The sequence below is a fragment of the Candoia aspera genome, chromosome 9, assembly GCF_035149785.1.
Source record: "Candoia aspera isolate rCanAsp1 chromosome 9, rCanAsp1.hap2, whole genome shotgun sequence".
Taxonomy (NCBI): domain Eukaryota; kingdom Metazoa; phylum Chordata; class Lepidosauria; order Squamata; family Boidae; genus Candoia; species Candoia aspera.
This window is the reverse complement of record NC_086161.1, coordinates 11770489-11786829: the sequence shown is the minus strand read 5'-3', so window position 1 is coordinate 11786829 and position 16341 is coordinate 11770489. Positions and strand designations below refer to the sequence as shown.

General features: G+C 40.2%; 1 protein-coding gene across 2 annotated transcripts in view; it reads right to left on the bottom strand.

Annotated features, from left to right (window-relative positions):
• The window catches only part of PKNOX2 (PBX/knotted 1 homeobox 2), a 275457-nt gene that overhangs the window by 227363 nt on the left and 31753 nt on the right, over positions 1 to 16341 (bottom strand). For both annotated transcript variants that reach the window (XM_063311480.1, XM_063311478.1), the window contains exon 2: positions 13823 to 13927. The gene's annotated coding sequence lies outside the window, so the exon portion shown is untranslated. The remainder of the gene's footprint in view (positions 1 to 13822; positions 13928 to 16341) is intronic.

The following is a 16341-nucleotide window of genomic DNA, read 5'->3' as shown; positions in this document are numbered from 1 at the left end:
ATCTTGATATTGTTTCGAGCCTGGATTTTAAAGCAATGTCTTAAAACCCTCCAAAGCTGTTGAACCAGTAACAGTCAAGGTCTATAGTGTCCACCATGGGCCAGGATAGGTTTATGTATGTCTCCTGATTTCTTTACAGCCATGAGATCTGATAAACAAAGGAGGTCATCAACCAAAGACTAGATGAAATGGAACTTCAAAATAATCTTGCAACTGCCCCAAAGCTACAGTATACCAGCTTTATAACAAAGGAAATGGCAACCTGCACAATATCTATATACATTATCCGATTCTCAATATTGCTGGGGCTTCTCTACAGCATGGTCCAATGCCCTTCTCTCTGAAGGCATGGATGTAGATATAACAAGATATCCCTTCTCATAGAAGATGTCCCTGGAACTTTGATGAAATTGAAAAGTTAGAATGTGTCTTTTTCAGGTGTAGATTTTACAAGGAATCCCCAAGTAACCCAACCCTTAATAGATAGACTGCCGGGCCATCCAGACCAAAGGTATTTAGAACTTTTCTAAAATATAAGCACTGAAATAGCTTATACAATTGCCAAATTCTGTGCCCAAGCCATAAAGCTTTACTGTGTTCAAACCCAACATCTTTACTGATTTATTAGATTTGCTGAATTCGCAGATTGTATGTGGTTGTTTTAACTTTTATGATCTAGTCCTGAACTGTAATAAAATATTTGTTCATTCACCATGGGCCAGGATAGGTCTTAGAGAACAAAACAAACTTCTGTCTCCCTATTTCAACCTGCATCTTATGACAGTGGAATGAAGAATACACTCATACTGCATCAGCTATAGAATAACCAAACAGCATTAACAACATGACCAATCAACAGAGTTGATTTTAACTGTGATCTGTGATGTTACACCAACACTGATTAACAGCTATGGATAAGCAATTACTACCAAACATATTCTGGGGTCACATCAAAAACTTGGTAAGCAGGCTTTACTGTTAAAAGAGGCAGACTGAAATTAAACTTTACATGGTCAAGCCAAGTGCTTGTTAGCTTAGAAAAATGTATTGCTTTCCTTCCAAGTTATTTTAGGACGGGCAGCTGAAATTTATATAGGATATCACTGTAGTATTGATTCCTTTTGGTTTCAGATGACATCATCTGGCCCTGTACTTAAAATTCAACCCTTTCCCTATATAAAATAAAAAAATCCTTGCCTTAGACAGAATAAATTTAATATTACTCAGCACAACCAGCAGCCAAATAACTAAAGACACAATATAACTATTCTAATTAATCTTTGTTTGGGCTGGATGTTTGAAAAACAAAAGATACAGCTCATCCTTGCATGGTGCATAAAATAAGGCTCTCAAAACGCATGTTAATAAGTTCAAAAGTTATGGTCTTTGTGGACAGGTTTTAAAGCCCAAGAGGTTCTCCTACAGCCCACCCTGAATCTAGAATCAAGGCCTACATCTATGGTAGAAAAGATAGATGAATACTAAGAAATCTAGGGACATCTCTTTTGCATCTTGGACCTGCAAACAAAGCTGTTGGCTATCATGTCAAGAAAAATGGCCAAGGTCTCTTCATGCTGATAAATTACACATAGAAGGATTCCTTGAGTGGGAAATACGATGACATCTGCCATTTCTATTCTCTGATTTTTCCAGGCTCCTCTTTCTTCTAGGGACATACATAGTCTTGATAAACAGACCAGCTTAGAACAGTGATTAAAAATGTGCAGGTGACTAGTAGGTCTGTACTGTGGTAGATTTCAGTAATGCTGCTGGTTCTCAGGAAGGAGGGAGCACATTCCAAGGAGGAGGACAAGATAAGAGGAGGCACAGTCTGGGAGGCAGTGGTGGGAAAACAAAGAGGTTCAGGATAGCCCCACCCTAGAGCCTTCCCAGGTTATTTCCCCTTAGGTTAGTTAGAGTAGCTTTAGTCTGGCAATATTCTGTCTATACGGTGTGAGCAAATAAAGAACTGAAGTTTGGCTGGATTGATTCTCTGAATTTCCTGGGCTGGGCCTGACAGTAATAAGAAAGCATGCTTTGTCTCCACTACTTGTCTCATCAGTTGCAATAATGCAATGTGCCTCATCAAAGGGCTTAACAAAACTTCCGGGGTCTCCTCTGCCCTGCCAGAAACTTCTTTAGAGTCTTCCAGGGAGGGTCAGCAATGCCAGCTCTCAGTTACACAAGAAGAGTGACTAAGAAGACCCCAGAAATAAGACACGACAAAGCAATGGGACAGTACTGCTTTTTAGAAGGTGGGTGGGTGGGCATGTTACTTCCCTTGAAGCATGATTGAAGCAGCTGAAACACTCTGCCCAGCCCCAGTTGGGCACTTAGGTTTTAAAACAAACAACTGAAACAAAGAAAACAACAATCAAATAGCAGTGATTTATAAGAAGGAACATTTGAAACTGTTTGAAGAAGAACATACTCAGTTCTTAACCTCAGAAGGGGGATGCCAGGTGATTGATTATGAGGAAGACATCTCAAAGCTGCAGTGCTACCACAAAGAAGATCCTGTCACTTGTGCTCACTCATTTAGGATGCTGGCATAGAAAGCAGGACTCTGAGACACCCCTTAGGATGTGGACCAAATAATGTGGGGCATCTGTTCAGAGGCTCTGTAAGAGCATCCTACGAGAGCAGAAGATGCATGGCATGAAGGAAAATCACATAAGTAACAGAGATTGTAGAAGCGGGAAAGCAGTCAAGTTAAAACAGAAATTTTTTTCCCTGATTTCTGTGGAAAAGGGATTTGCAAAATCTGCAAGAACACTCCCTGCCATGACACAGAGAGCAGTGTAGAACAGAGGGGCTGAAAACAACCTGAATTTAGAAATGAAAAGAGCTTTTTAAAAACTTTATATCAGATTCCAAAAAAGTACATTAAAAAGCTTGCATCAAGGAGATTTACACAACAAAGAATACTTTCACTGTAGCATTATATCAGCTTTGAACTGGAGGCTATGAGCAATAAGCATAAATAGCCAAGGCTTGAACACTGACATGGGTTATGAGATGAAAAAGACCTAGACTGTTAAGCCCAACATTGTTAGCATCTACAGGCAAAACCTTTCGCCTTGCTTGCTGTTGCCAAACAACGAATTTTGAAATGAGGATTTCCAGGAGGATTACAAGATTCAGGACTTCACCCTGCACCATCCAAACATCTACTTAATTTTCAGCCCCAGCCCTCTGGGCGTTTATGAGAGATTAAAATGTTCTTTGCTTACTAAACAACTTATTCCCCAGATAAAATAACATCACACTCTCTGTCTGACCCTGACACATAACCTCATCCTGGGAAGCTTGTCAATACATTCTTGTGAAATGTTTTCAGACCTCACTTCTGAAGCATGGCTTTTGTGAAGCCTTCCTAGGCCTTCAACTGTGCTCTCCAACATAAAAGAAAAGAACACAGTAAAGGGGATTTGACAGGAAGAATTATTCAAGATGCATAAGACTCATGCATTTTTAATGCTCATTCTGAACTCTAGAAGTTGAGGTGGGAAGACATGTTTTTCTAGGGAAAAAAATCAGTTAACTATCTTTTTTCCAGTTCTGGAGTTGAAAGTGCAATTTGCTTCAGACATCAACACTACTATCTACCAATTCACCCACAGGTTTTATGTTTTATAGGGTTATTTCTATTGGAAAAAAAAAAACAGCTGATACCAGCAGACAAACCAAAATAAAAATTTAAAGGAAATCCTACAATTAGGGAAACATGTGTTCATTTTGTGTATTTGAAATGTTATAGTTCTAATTATTATTTGAACTACGCAAAGGGGAAGGGGGAAGGAAGGAAGGAAGGAAGGAAGGAAGGAAGGAAGGAAGGAAGGAAGGAAGGAAGGAAGGAAGGAAGGGCTTTAAATTTCTAGAGATTATTTTCCACTTTTTCCACTTTCACTTTCATTGTTTTTGCTTTTTTTCACTCCAGAGACAAAAGCCCTAGCACAAATTCCATATGGAGCTCATGATTAATCACACCCAGTTTACATCTCAGAGAATTTATCCAGTCAAAATTTCTAGAGGCAATCTTGTAAGTTCCCAGTTGTATTTCCCATTTCATGTTGTGGCTAGAGGCTGAACTTTGGAAGGCAAAAGTGAGGCTCCAGATCACAATGTTTAACTATTCATTAAGATTCAGTATAACATGTCATCATCCCAACTGCTTGCCTGATCAGACCCAGTATATATATAATGGTGGCAAAACGTGGTGCATAGAACAACAGGGGAAAAAAATCATTGTAATTTTAGCAGCGTTCCTAATTTTTTTTTAGCTGTGTGCCTAATTTTTTTCCTGTGGATGTTGGATTATACCACTGGGCATACTTATGTATATGATCCAGGTCACTGACTGAACAAGGAGGAGGAGGAAAGAAATCTTTACCATGATTATTGACCAATTATTGATCCAAAACATACTCCCATCTTTCGGAGTAAAGATCCTGGAAATCCACTCAGACAGCAGATATGGCCTTAAACCAACCCTCTCCCACACTTTAGAACAATGTTTCCTCCACAGTTAAGCAGTGCAGAGATCACATCTCCCAATTCAACGTTTGTGCATCTCATTTATATGTTTTCTTCCAGCCATGTACAAAAGATGCTGTCTGCTGCATCAGTATGAAAGCTAACTCCTAAATGGAAGTATTTTTCAACCTATAATGCTCCCAATGCATGAAAACTTAATCTCAGGGTGAACAATATTATCAACTCCATTAAATATATTTAAATGAGTCCTGGAGTTTATATTGACCTTGCTGTACTTTTCGGTATTGAGGTCAAGTTGTCTCTTGGCTATAAGTGTGTCAGTAAAAATGAGAAAACCAAAAATAAAGTTGTTGTTGTATAGGAAACTCACAAGTCTTCAGAGGTTCATCAAATAAAAAACACATTTGCGCATTAAAAGAATTAAGACTTTCATAAAACCCACTGCCCAGCCTGGACCTGTTCCCATGGACTTCCTGGATTTATGGAATGTAATAATCAGTTAAGACAGGACAATCAACTGCTGCTTAGAATTGGTTGTGATTTTAGCACAAAGATATGACAAAGACATGTAAATAGCTGGAGCTGAGTGCATTTTCAAACACATACAGTATATAATCATGGTAAGGCATTATTAAAATACTTTCAGTAATAATGCCTTTCCTTTTGAACATTAGGAGAGAAAAATAAGATAGGGACAGATCCTTTGGTGATTTATGACCTGCTGATTGTCAACATGGTAGGAGGCTCCTAAGAGCTAGACAGGGAAGCTTGAAAGAACTATTAGTTGATGGAACTGGGTCTTAAGTTAACACAATAATTTCTCAATGCAACTTCTTCACAGGGGACTAAAAGTGTGTTTGCACACACACACACACATGAGTTATATCTCCTGACAGAAGATAACAAATGTGCCTGGCTTTCTACAGTAGAATTGGACAAGGGAAGGGAGAGCTAGGAACTGTGGGGAAAACATCACTGGCTGTAGAAAGCAAAATGCTGAACCCTACATTCTAATATTGTCCAGCCTCTTCTGCACCCAGAGATCCTCATTCCAAACCAGTGGGAGGATTCACAAAATTCCCAGCATGCAACAGTCATTCAAGTAGGCTCTTTCCCTTAGTTATATCTTGCTCTTCAAGCAATATGCTGATTGGTTGCTCAAGGTGGGTATTTAGCAGACCCCAAAGGCCACAATGCCAACTTTGGTTTAGAATAAAATTTGACAAGTATTATTGATAACAACTAGCTCTTTGGGGACCAATATGGATGGGAAATAAAATGTCAAATTTGTTGTGCAGGATCTGCCCATCTGGTAACCCAAGTTTCTGCATTACTTTGACTGTTATTAATAAATCCTGGTTTAATCCAAGCCCTTTCTATAGCCATTTCAGTAGCACAAGAATCTGATACTCATCAGACAATCCAACACTTGAAACCTCTAAAAACACCCTTGAATCATCAAATTTTAAGCACAACATCTTTAATATTCCCAAGATAAAAGTACTCAGGTCTACCAAAACTCTTATTGTGGCAAAATACCTGCTTGGGGACTCAAAGTTTTTATTGGTTATAATTGCCTTCCAGAAGCCTAGAAGGCCCATAAGTCAAACCCATCAGCAACCATGTCTGGAGGCAAAGCCATCTCTTTTCCAACAATACAGGAAAAAATGTTAAACAGAGTGTGTCACCAATAAAGGCAACCAATTAATCTGTTAAATGCAGCAGTATTTAAACAGCAGTAAACTCTCTAAGGAGAGCCAGTCAGGTGTAGTGGTTAAGGCGGAAGGGCAGAACGCAGGAGGCCATGAGCTGTAGTCTCGCCTTGGGCACAAAGGAAGCTGGGTGTCTTTGGGCCAGTCACTCTCTCTCAGCCCCAGGAAGGAGGCAATAGCAAACCACTTTTGAAATCTTCCCAAGAAAATTGCAGGAACTTGTCCAGGCAGTTGTCAGGACTTAACACTGACTCAAAGCTACACACACACACACACACACAACCTATCTAAGTTCCTGGACATTACCACCATTACATTTGCTTGAGAAATGGACGTTTTACTTTATTAGCCTGAAATTGACTGAGACCCAGATTTTTATTTCTCTTCACTCATGATTTCAAGTGATAATTTCCTATGTCCATCTTTGTTGTGTTTTTTGGCAGGACTGGAAGTGGCAACTCAAACTTCCTATGTAGGTATGAGTCAAATGTGGATAGGGATCTTTGGTAGTTACCTTAAAATGAGTGATATTTTCACCTGCAGTGTTTGATGTCTGCCTCAAATGTTTCCTTTTTAAGCAAAAGTCAGTAGCAATTCTAATTCTGAATGATTATAAGTAAGAATAGACACATGTTGGGCCAAAAATGCCCTACACCCATTGATGAAAAAGTAGGACGACTATTTTTGAAATTTTGAAGGACATGTCTATTATAAGAGAGATAAGGAGCTGAAGCTATGCTTCCTGGTCCATGAAGAGCAAAATGGGTAGGCAAGGAGATAACAGAGTTATGAGTCTTTCAGGAATTGTTGAACTACAGTTCTCAATATAATGACCAGGATTCCTGGGAACTATATATCAGAAGCATCTGGAGGGCCACAAATCTGTACCCCTAAGTGAAGAAGTCAAAGGAGAAGCAAATTTTCAGAAATACTTGAGGTTACCAGACCTCAATGCATTTCAAAATGTTGTTGTTGTTGTTGTTTTCCTTTTTCAGAGTCAGTTGGAGAGATTAGACCTTAAGTCTACATAAGCTTTCTTCAACCTGGACTTCTTCAGATGCTTTGAAGTTCAGATCTATCATATCCAGGATTATATGTTTTTGAAGTCTAACACTTTTGGTCAGCAGAAGAATGGGAAAGGCTGCTCTGTGTAATTCTAATTCTGGATTTGCTGATGTAGCCAACAACTGTGGGGAACAAAAATGCCCCTGGGAATGACATTATGTCCTGATGTAGTGTCATTCCCACTGAGACATTCTCAGTGAGGAATGTCCCCAAGCTGCCATTAGTTGCAGTTCCACTGTCTCTGAAGTAGTGGAAAGCACTCTTTAAAAAGCAGTTAAAAGAAAACAGTACAACCCACTTAATGATAACCCTCCCTTCCTTCCAAATTAAGACTTCTCTGCTACCCTGAAATATCATTAAAATTTTTGAAGAATGCAATAAATAGATAGATAGATAGATAGATAGATAGATAGATAGATAGATAGATAGATAGATAGATAGATAGATAGGAGTCATTTTCCTTCTCCCGAATTGCAAAAAATAGCTCTGGCTATTGGGCAGCTTAAAATAAACAAATAAATAAAATGAAAAGACACAAAACCCACAACTGAACAATTAATTTGGCCAAGACCTGCAATACAGAATCTGGGGCTAGATGAACTGAAATAGTCTGCCTTAACATAAGACATCTTTCATTGTTTATTGAGTTACTTCCTTTATATTCACAATTGTTTTTAAATAGAAATGTTACAGACATGTTTGCATTTTATTTTAATCGTTGCCTTGTCAAAGAAGTTGCAAACTGCAAAAAGGGAGAAAAGGCCCTTCTAAAACAAAACAAAACAAAACAAAAATCCTTCAAGGATGATCTCAGTGTGGAATTTAAATGACTTCTTAATTCAAGAGATTGATTGCCAAGGGGGAAAATGTTTCGATAAACACTGATTTTCTCACACAGTGTCCCAGAGATATACTGAGAACTACCTACAGCCGCTCTGCATGGGGAGGTGAACATTTATCAGTAATTGGGCATGTTTAAACAAGCATAAAAGGAACTGAATAAGTAATGAGATTATTGCTGTTCCCCTAAAGACTGTAACAAAGGAAAGAGAATCATGCTTACTGTGCAATGTTGAGTAAGCACAATTTCTCTCTGGTAAAGCTCTATGCATACAATTCTTCCTTTGAATAGCTCCATCTTGTTCTTTCTGCCCCCAGAATGCTCAGATTGGACACTTCCTTCACAGGGGCTCCATCGCTGGCACCCTGGCCAAGCAGGGAGAGGAACCAGCCATCACGCACTGCCATGGCACCGGGGAAAATGTTGAAAGGTGCAGCTGGGCTGAATAACCCAGGATCCAGAGCATTATCATGACTTTGCCATTGTGGCAGCTTCACATATTGTATCTTATAGGATCCTGGAAAAAGTCAAGCTCCCATTTCAAATCGGTCTCGCCCCTACCTTCAGCAGTCCTTCCTAATACATCTGTCCCTTCCCATTTCTTTTTCTTAAAAAAAAAAGGCTTTAAAAACCTACCTGTTCGAAGGCATCACATGCTGCTATTTCATTACTGTTTGACTGCTGAGTCTTTGGAAGTTCGTTTAGGTTGGCAAATGATGCTTGGATAGTTTTTCGGTCTTTCTGAATTTCAGGGAGCTCATTCATTCACTCACTCACAAAGAGTATTATTCATTTTTTTTTTAAAAAAATAATTCATTATTATTGCACTTATCCCCCAACTTTCCTATGAAATCTCAAGGAGGGCACCAGGGGTGCCTGAAGGGAGGGGTTTTCCAGACTCTTTGGCAGCTGCCTCAAACCAAAATGATTCTTTCCAAAGATGGTTCTTCCAGTGTTTTCTTTCTCGTGATTTACTAAATGAAAGGGATGGAGTTACAAGAATTTCAGCAGATGAACCATTTCCCATTTAGCACCAATGTATCTCCTACAACATTAGGACAGAGAATTTTGGGGCTTCTTTCTAACAGCCTTCCTCTCATCTGGTGGGGAGGCAGGTCTTTTCGCTAGTGGAAAAGCTTGCAGCTGGCTTGATATAACAGCATCCTAAAGCTTTATCAGAGCCAGTTTGGAGTACTGGTTCAGGCACCAGGCTAGAAACAGGAGACCGTGAGTTCTAGTCCCGCCTTAGGCATGAAAGCCGGCTGGGTGACCTTGGGCCAGTCCCTCTCTCTCAGCCCAAGAGCCAATCAGGCGTGGTTTGAGAGTTCTAGTCCCACCTTAGGCACAAAGCCAGCTGGTGACCTTGGGCCAGTCCCTCTCTCTCAGCCCAAGAGCCAATCAGGCGTGGTTTGAGAGTTCTAGTCCCGCCTTAGGCATGAAAGCCGGCTGGGTGACCTTGGGCCAGTCCCTCTCTCTCAGCCCAAGAGCCAATCAGGCGTGGTTTGAGAGTTCTAGTCCCACCTTAGGCACAAAGCCAGCTGGTGACCTTGGGCCAGTCCCTCTCTCTCAGCCCAAGAGCCAATCAGGCGTGGTTTGAGAGTTCTAGTCCCACCTTAGGCACAAAGCCAGCTGGTGACCTTGGGCCAGTCCCTCTCTCTCAGCCCAAGAGCCAATCAGGCGTGGTTTGAGAGTTCTAGTCCCACCTTAGGCACAAAGCCAGCTGGTGACCTTGGGCCAGTCCCTCTCTCTCAGCCCAAGAGCCAATCAGGCATGGTTTGAGAGTTCTAGTCCCACCTTAGGCACAAAGCCAGCTGGTGACCTTGGGCCAGTCCCTCTCTCTCAGCCCTAGGAAGGAGGCAATGGCAAGCCACTTCTGAAAAACCTTGCCAAGAAAACTGGAGGGACTTGTCCAGGCCGTCTCCGAGAATCAGACACAACTGACTGAATTTTTTTTTTTTTTTTTAAAAAGCTTTATCAGCCTGGGAACCAACCATTACAATGACAAGTGGGGACCTGAATACACATCAACTAAGTCCTTATCTGGCACCTTAATCATTACACCACACAGGCTATTACCATATAGTAAAATGTTATATATTGGTACAAACTGTATTACCAGTTCTATTACAGAAAACTGTATTTTTATTATCACTCACCTTAACCCCACCTTGGATGGATGCATTCCCAAATGGGGAGTTCAAATGCTTAAAAATCTGGAGGAATCTGGTAGCCCCTTTTCAGAGTAACAGGGGTATAAGCTTTCATTAACCGTATTCTAAAAGGAGGCTACCAGACTCCATCTGATTGTTGGCTACCTTAGACTAACATACTGTAGCTTTCCTCCTACAATGTCTACATTAAAAGTTATTAGTTACTCACCCAGACCTACTCCTGAAAAGCAAATGGGGGGACGGAAGGTTTGTGAAAAGGCCAAGATTGTGTATCAGCCTTTAGTGATGCTAAGCATTCATGATGACATGCCTAATCACACTCCAAGGGAAAGAAAGCCTTGTTGGCATAGCAGAACTGAAAAAACACGCATAGGTTTGCACTGAGTTTGCGCTGATTTTTAAAAACCAGTTTTATTCAAGGAAAAAAAAAACCTGGAATGCTGTGAGTATGTGTGCGTGCGCACGCACACACACTCACATAAAAACCAACAATCTTTGCAATCTCTCCCATAACTATATGCCCAGATCATTCATCCTTTCATTTTCAAGATTAAATATACCAACGCTCAATCTTTGACATCTTCACTATCTTCACAAATAAATCACTCAACATTCCGTGATATTTGGAACAATTATTAACTGAAGTTTGGGGAGCTGGTGGTTGTCCTGCTCCCCCCAGGGCCCTATTTCACCAATCCTGCAATATCCTGCAAGGGGAGCTCATTGTAATTTACTGTTGATGGTCTAATGTCTTGATGGTATTAAACATTCATTGATAATAGCTGCTGCTCCCTGTTTATGAGGTTGCCATAGGGAAGAGGGCCATAGCACACTGATGGAGCACATACTTCAGAGGCAGAATGCTGAACTCTCTCTTATCTCCTGCTAAAAAGGGATATGAGATAGGAGAGCTGGAAAGGACCTCTCAGCATGAGGCCTTGATGAGTTACTAGCAACCCAAATGAGGAATATCTGCTGAAATAAACCAGTGGCCTGAGGTTCGTGAGTCCTATGAAATTAACAGGCTGGCCAATGAGAGAACTGGCACTTTACAGTGGTTTGTTCTGCATAAAAACCATGGAACAGAGTAAGGTGGCTGGGAGAATGAACCTGGCTTTGTTATTTGTGCCCAGTGAATGTTGTATCAACAGAAGTGCTTATTCTGTACATCTCAGGACAACTCCCCAGGGGTTGGACAGCTGAAGGGAGAATATGCTGGCCTCATCCATTGGATCAGCGACCCTTTGCTTTTCAGGAAGTACACCATGATAAGAGGGACTCAGTCTCTTGAACCAGTTGCAGAGATTACTTTACCCTTGGCTGCAAGACCAGATACCCAATGATAGTTGCCTGGGCCTGAAAAGTTGAGCAGGCTACATTTGTATACCACTTTATCTTATTTATCACCCAGGGCAATTAAAAATCAAACAACACCTTTACGTTTTGATAATAAAATACAGCTGTTAAAAATGAATTCAAATTTAATTGTTGACCTGGACAAACCTGCTTCTTTATCCTGGTTCATCTAACTTTCTGGAATGCAGCTTCTGGGGCAACCATCAGCAGCCAAGTGGCTCTTGATCCAAAAACAGATATTTGCCATTGCCCTATCCCCTTGCTCAACAGCTGCTTAAGGCTTAAGGTTATCATCCTAACCTATCTTACGGGGCTGCTGATAATTACAAACAAAATAATGTATGGAGCATTCAAGCACACTTATTCAAGCATTTTTACCACTGCTATTTCTAGTATAGTGCTGGAAATTTCAAGGTGAGGTTTTACACACAATGGGTTCATCTGCTTCTTTTGGGTTAGAATAGTGGCAGTAATACAAATTCCAAAGGCATTGTCTATGTATGTGCTGGTGTGTGCGTGCACAAACACACACACTCTTAGACAGAGAGGTAGACAAACTTAAATAAGTAAAGAAGCTGCAAAGAAGCATGAAAGCACAGAGTGCAATTCTGTCTATGGATCTAGGCTGCATTTTAATCTGGCCTTGAAGACACCGCTCATCTTTGGGGCATTTTAAACTTTTGAAGTTCAAATTGTATTCCCTCATGGCACAGAAGGCTTAGGAATTCTTCTCCTGTTCAATGGATTGGTAAGAGACAAAGGTCAATGGGAACCTGTCTCTTCTGCAACCTTTAGCCCCAGAAAGAAGTGATTTTAAGTGGTCTCTGTGGGATAAGCAGCAGCCATTCAGTTTCTTAAGCATCTTCTTATTGAACTTGTAGCAGAGAAGAAAAACACACTATTTAGGGTGCTTGAAATAAAAGGAGGAAGGAGGTGCTGCCCACTGAGAGCTGCTCAGTTCTTGAGAGTGACTTTAAATTCCTTGGGGAAGCTTCCGTGATGTATTTCTTTAACAATAGGAAAAGGGCAAGAATTTCATAGTAAGCAAAAATGGGATTCATAATCTGGCCATTAACTTGTGGAGTTGTGAAGCCCTGCCAGATTATTCTTGAAAGATATATTGGGTCTGGGCAAGCTCTAAAAACAACTCAGAAAGGTGCTCTGGAACATGCTGGAGAAGTGATGCAGAACTTCTTTAAGACAGTGGTGTCTTTTTACTTACCTACCTACCTACCTACCTACCTGAAATTGATGCTAAAATGGGCTAAAGTGAACCTCAGGTGTGAAAACTATGAGAAAGTAACTGAAATGGATTTTGTGTCTAACTCCCTTGCATATAGTTCTCCTCTCTCCAGTGCCTGTTCACTGAAGGCAAAGCAAATCCAGGGTTTTTAGAATTCTTACCAGTTGGGGGATACAAAACAACATGTTCCCATTATAAGCTTTAGATAACCTATGTTCTGACCTAAATGAAAGGTATCAATGTGGTTACACAGTCCTTGATTCTAACTTAAGAAAAATGAAGTTGCAAGATCCGAGTCCTTAGAACAGTGTTCCTCAACTTTGGCAGCTTGAAGATGTGTGGACTTCAACTCCCAGAATTCCCCAGCCAGCATAGCTGGCTGGGGAATTCTGGGAACTGAAGTCTACACATCTTCCAACTGCCATGGTTGAGAAATACTGCCCTATAATAATGGTCCTCTCCAATGTGGTTCTAGAACTATGCACAAAGGTCCCATAAACCAACTATCAGCAGACAGGCAAAAACCAGTAGAGACAGACAATGTCTTCTACGTCCTGAATAAGGAAATTAACCAAGTAAATGTGATAACAAAGGCTATTCAGACTGGACAGCTCACCACGCCTCCCCATGTGTGAACCACCATGATTCTTCTCTTGAGCTATGCAAGGGGGAATAGAGAATTTGACTAGTGTTAATTCAGAGCTAGAACTTTTATGGTTTAAATCCAAGCAAAAAAGATTGATGAGCTGCCATATTTTCAAAAAAGTCAGTGAAACCACTAAGATAAACTGGACACAGATCAATCCTTATTGCTTGCATTAATTTTAGAATACACACTCCCTGTACACAGAACTGATGGAGGTGGGTAGAGAGGGGAAACATGGTGCAGAGACCTGGAAAAGGCGAGCTTTAAATGCAAATATAAAGGTTCACATACCATTCTAGATTGCTTGGCTGGTGGAGAAAGCACAACTTGTAATCCTAAATTTATCGTCCAAATCACAAACATGTGCACTTGTAGAGTGATCAGTAACTCTGCTGTCTGTGGAGAAGAATGAGACCTTTCTTTAAAACAACAACAACAATGAAGTATAATCTATACCCAGGAGCCCAGGAAGGCACACCAAACATCTAAAAGGAGTTTGGGGAAGATGCTAATCAAACGAAATATACAGCAAAATGCACATAGATCAGATCCAAAATTAAGTTCTTAAACCAGAACTGAAGTGGCATGGAACGCAGGCCAAAAAGAGAAACAGAATCCAAGCAATATATTCTTAGATACTTTCTCCAAGATTGGAGGCTACTCAAAGATTCAGTCTGATTGAATGGCCAACATTTTTAAGTGGAACTTGTTTAACCTCTGAATTATGCTGTTTCCCAAATTTTGCAATAGCTCTTGGCTATACTTTTAGAAGGGCACTATATGAGGCTAAACGGTATACAGATATATATGTTAAAAGATAAAATGTTTACAAAAATATTTAGCTAAATATTTAAATGCAAATTTCAGTTTTGAAAATTGAAAAAAAAATCAGTGTGGGAGCAGGGCGTGATGGACATGTGTGAAATGGACAGGGACCAGAAGTAGGGTTACCTGTTCCTCCTCACCCTGATAATCCAAAGAGCTAGGAGGTGAGATTCCCACAACTGGGGGGAGACAACAGATTGAGGTAGGCTGCCATACTAGTGTATTCATATTCCAAGCTTGGATTCAAGCCAAAAAAAGCATCTTCCACACTTAAGAAAAAAGCATAAGCACATTCCGAGGAATCCCAAAGTATTCAAAAATGTAACAGAATCATCGAGAAGGAAAAATTAAAAAGGGGAGGAGCCTAAACAGTTCAATATCTAGTGATCAGCGATTGTTGTTTTGAGGGAGAATAGAAATAATATTTCCTGGAAGACAATATGACGTGCTGGCCTCCTGAAGAATACTGCAACTATAATATCCTGTTAAATGTCAAATGGAAAACATGGCACTGTGCTCAAAATAAGGAGCATCTGGTAAGGCTAAAACAAGCTCCGTTAAGTTAGCTGAAAAATAGTTATTTACTAGAGCATTACATACTCTCGTCAGTGAACATCTCTTACAGCAGAACATGATTTTGAAGTGTGCACTATTGATCATTTTTAATTACTTGTTCTGATTTGTTCCAAATCCCCACAAATTATTTTCCTTTAGAATACTTGTAAAATAACAGGATTAGAAGGGGAAGAATAAATACTGAGACTTGCTCTCTCTTCAGAGGCATTCATTAGAAATTTAATTACACAAGTTCACAAATTGGCACCTGAATTTATTTATATTACTTTTAACCTTTTGAATTGTCTGGTTATTGATGGCTTGTGAGTGTTTAGGAAGGTATTGTCTACTGTGTGCATATCTAAGTTTGAAATAAAATCTTGCTATGCTACCTAGAAAATGGCTATTGGCTTGAAAATAACCAATAAATAAACACAAATTGAGATGATACTGGCTTTAAGAAGTAAATCTTATATTTAGAATTCTCTCTCTCAAGTTCCTTTAGTGAGCTGAGCCAACATTGGTTATCATTTTCACAGAATCACTGCATCATGAAATATAAACACACTCTACAGTCAACCCATAGAGGGAGATGGATGCTTTAGATGACAAATGTTGGCAGAGTGATGTAGGGTTGAACTTTAGAGTTAGGGAAATTACACAGTTTGAGTGCCCCATTCTAAGCTTGCTTCCAGCCAATGCAATCCTGCATCCTGGATGGGGTGCTAGCTTATCCAAAACGCTTAGGTACAGCCTTGAAATAGACTTACAGCAGTCCCTATATTGGAGAAGTCCCTATGCTATCACAGAAGACAAAAAGGTCAGCATTTTCAAACTGGTAAGAGCTGGGAGTTAAAATAAAGGTTATAACGGTGAACTCCACGTCATTAAGAATCCACAGAGTTCTGCAGGCAAAGGAAACATAAATCAGTTCTCTGTGTATGCCACAACTGTCTTAACCCCTTAAAAAAACATGCATTTGTTACATAAACTCCCATCCTCTTTTTCCCCCCTTCACTAAACTGATTAATTAAATTAATACAAAGACGGTCTTGTTGAGAACTCCAGTCTCCTTGCATTCTCTCTTTTTTTTTTTTTTACCCTTTTTTAAAGCCAGTCAGGCAAACAGGAAACAAAGGGTTTAATTCTGTCTGGTTTCATGAAGGCTCCTGTATGCCATGGCCAGATGCTGGAACCCAGCCAGTTCCTTGGACCAGCAATGAGGAGGTTGTTAGAGGGGAACCCTCCCTCCCAAACTCCTGGTTTTTTTTTTTTAAATAAATAAATATTTTGGAGCAGGAACATAATCAGCAAAAAGAAAAGCAGCTTGTGCACCAGCTCCAAATACCAGCCCAGCAGGGAACTGGCAAAGTGAAATATCAGACCTGAAAGACAAACAAACAAACAAACACAGAAGCAAAGGGTGGAGA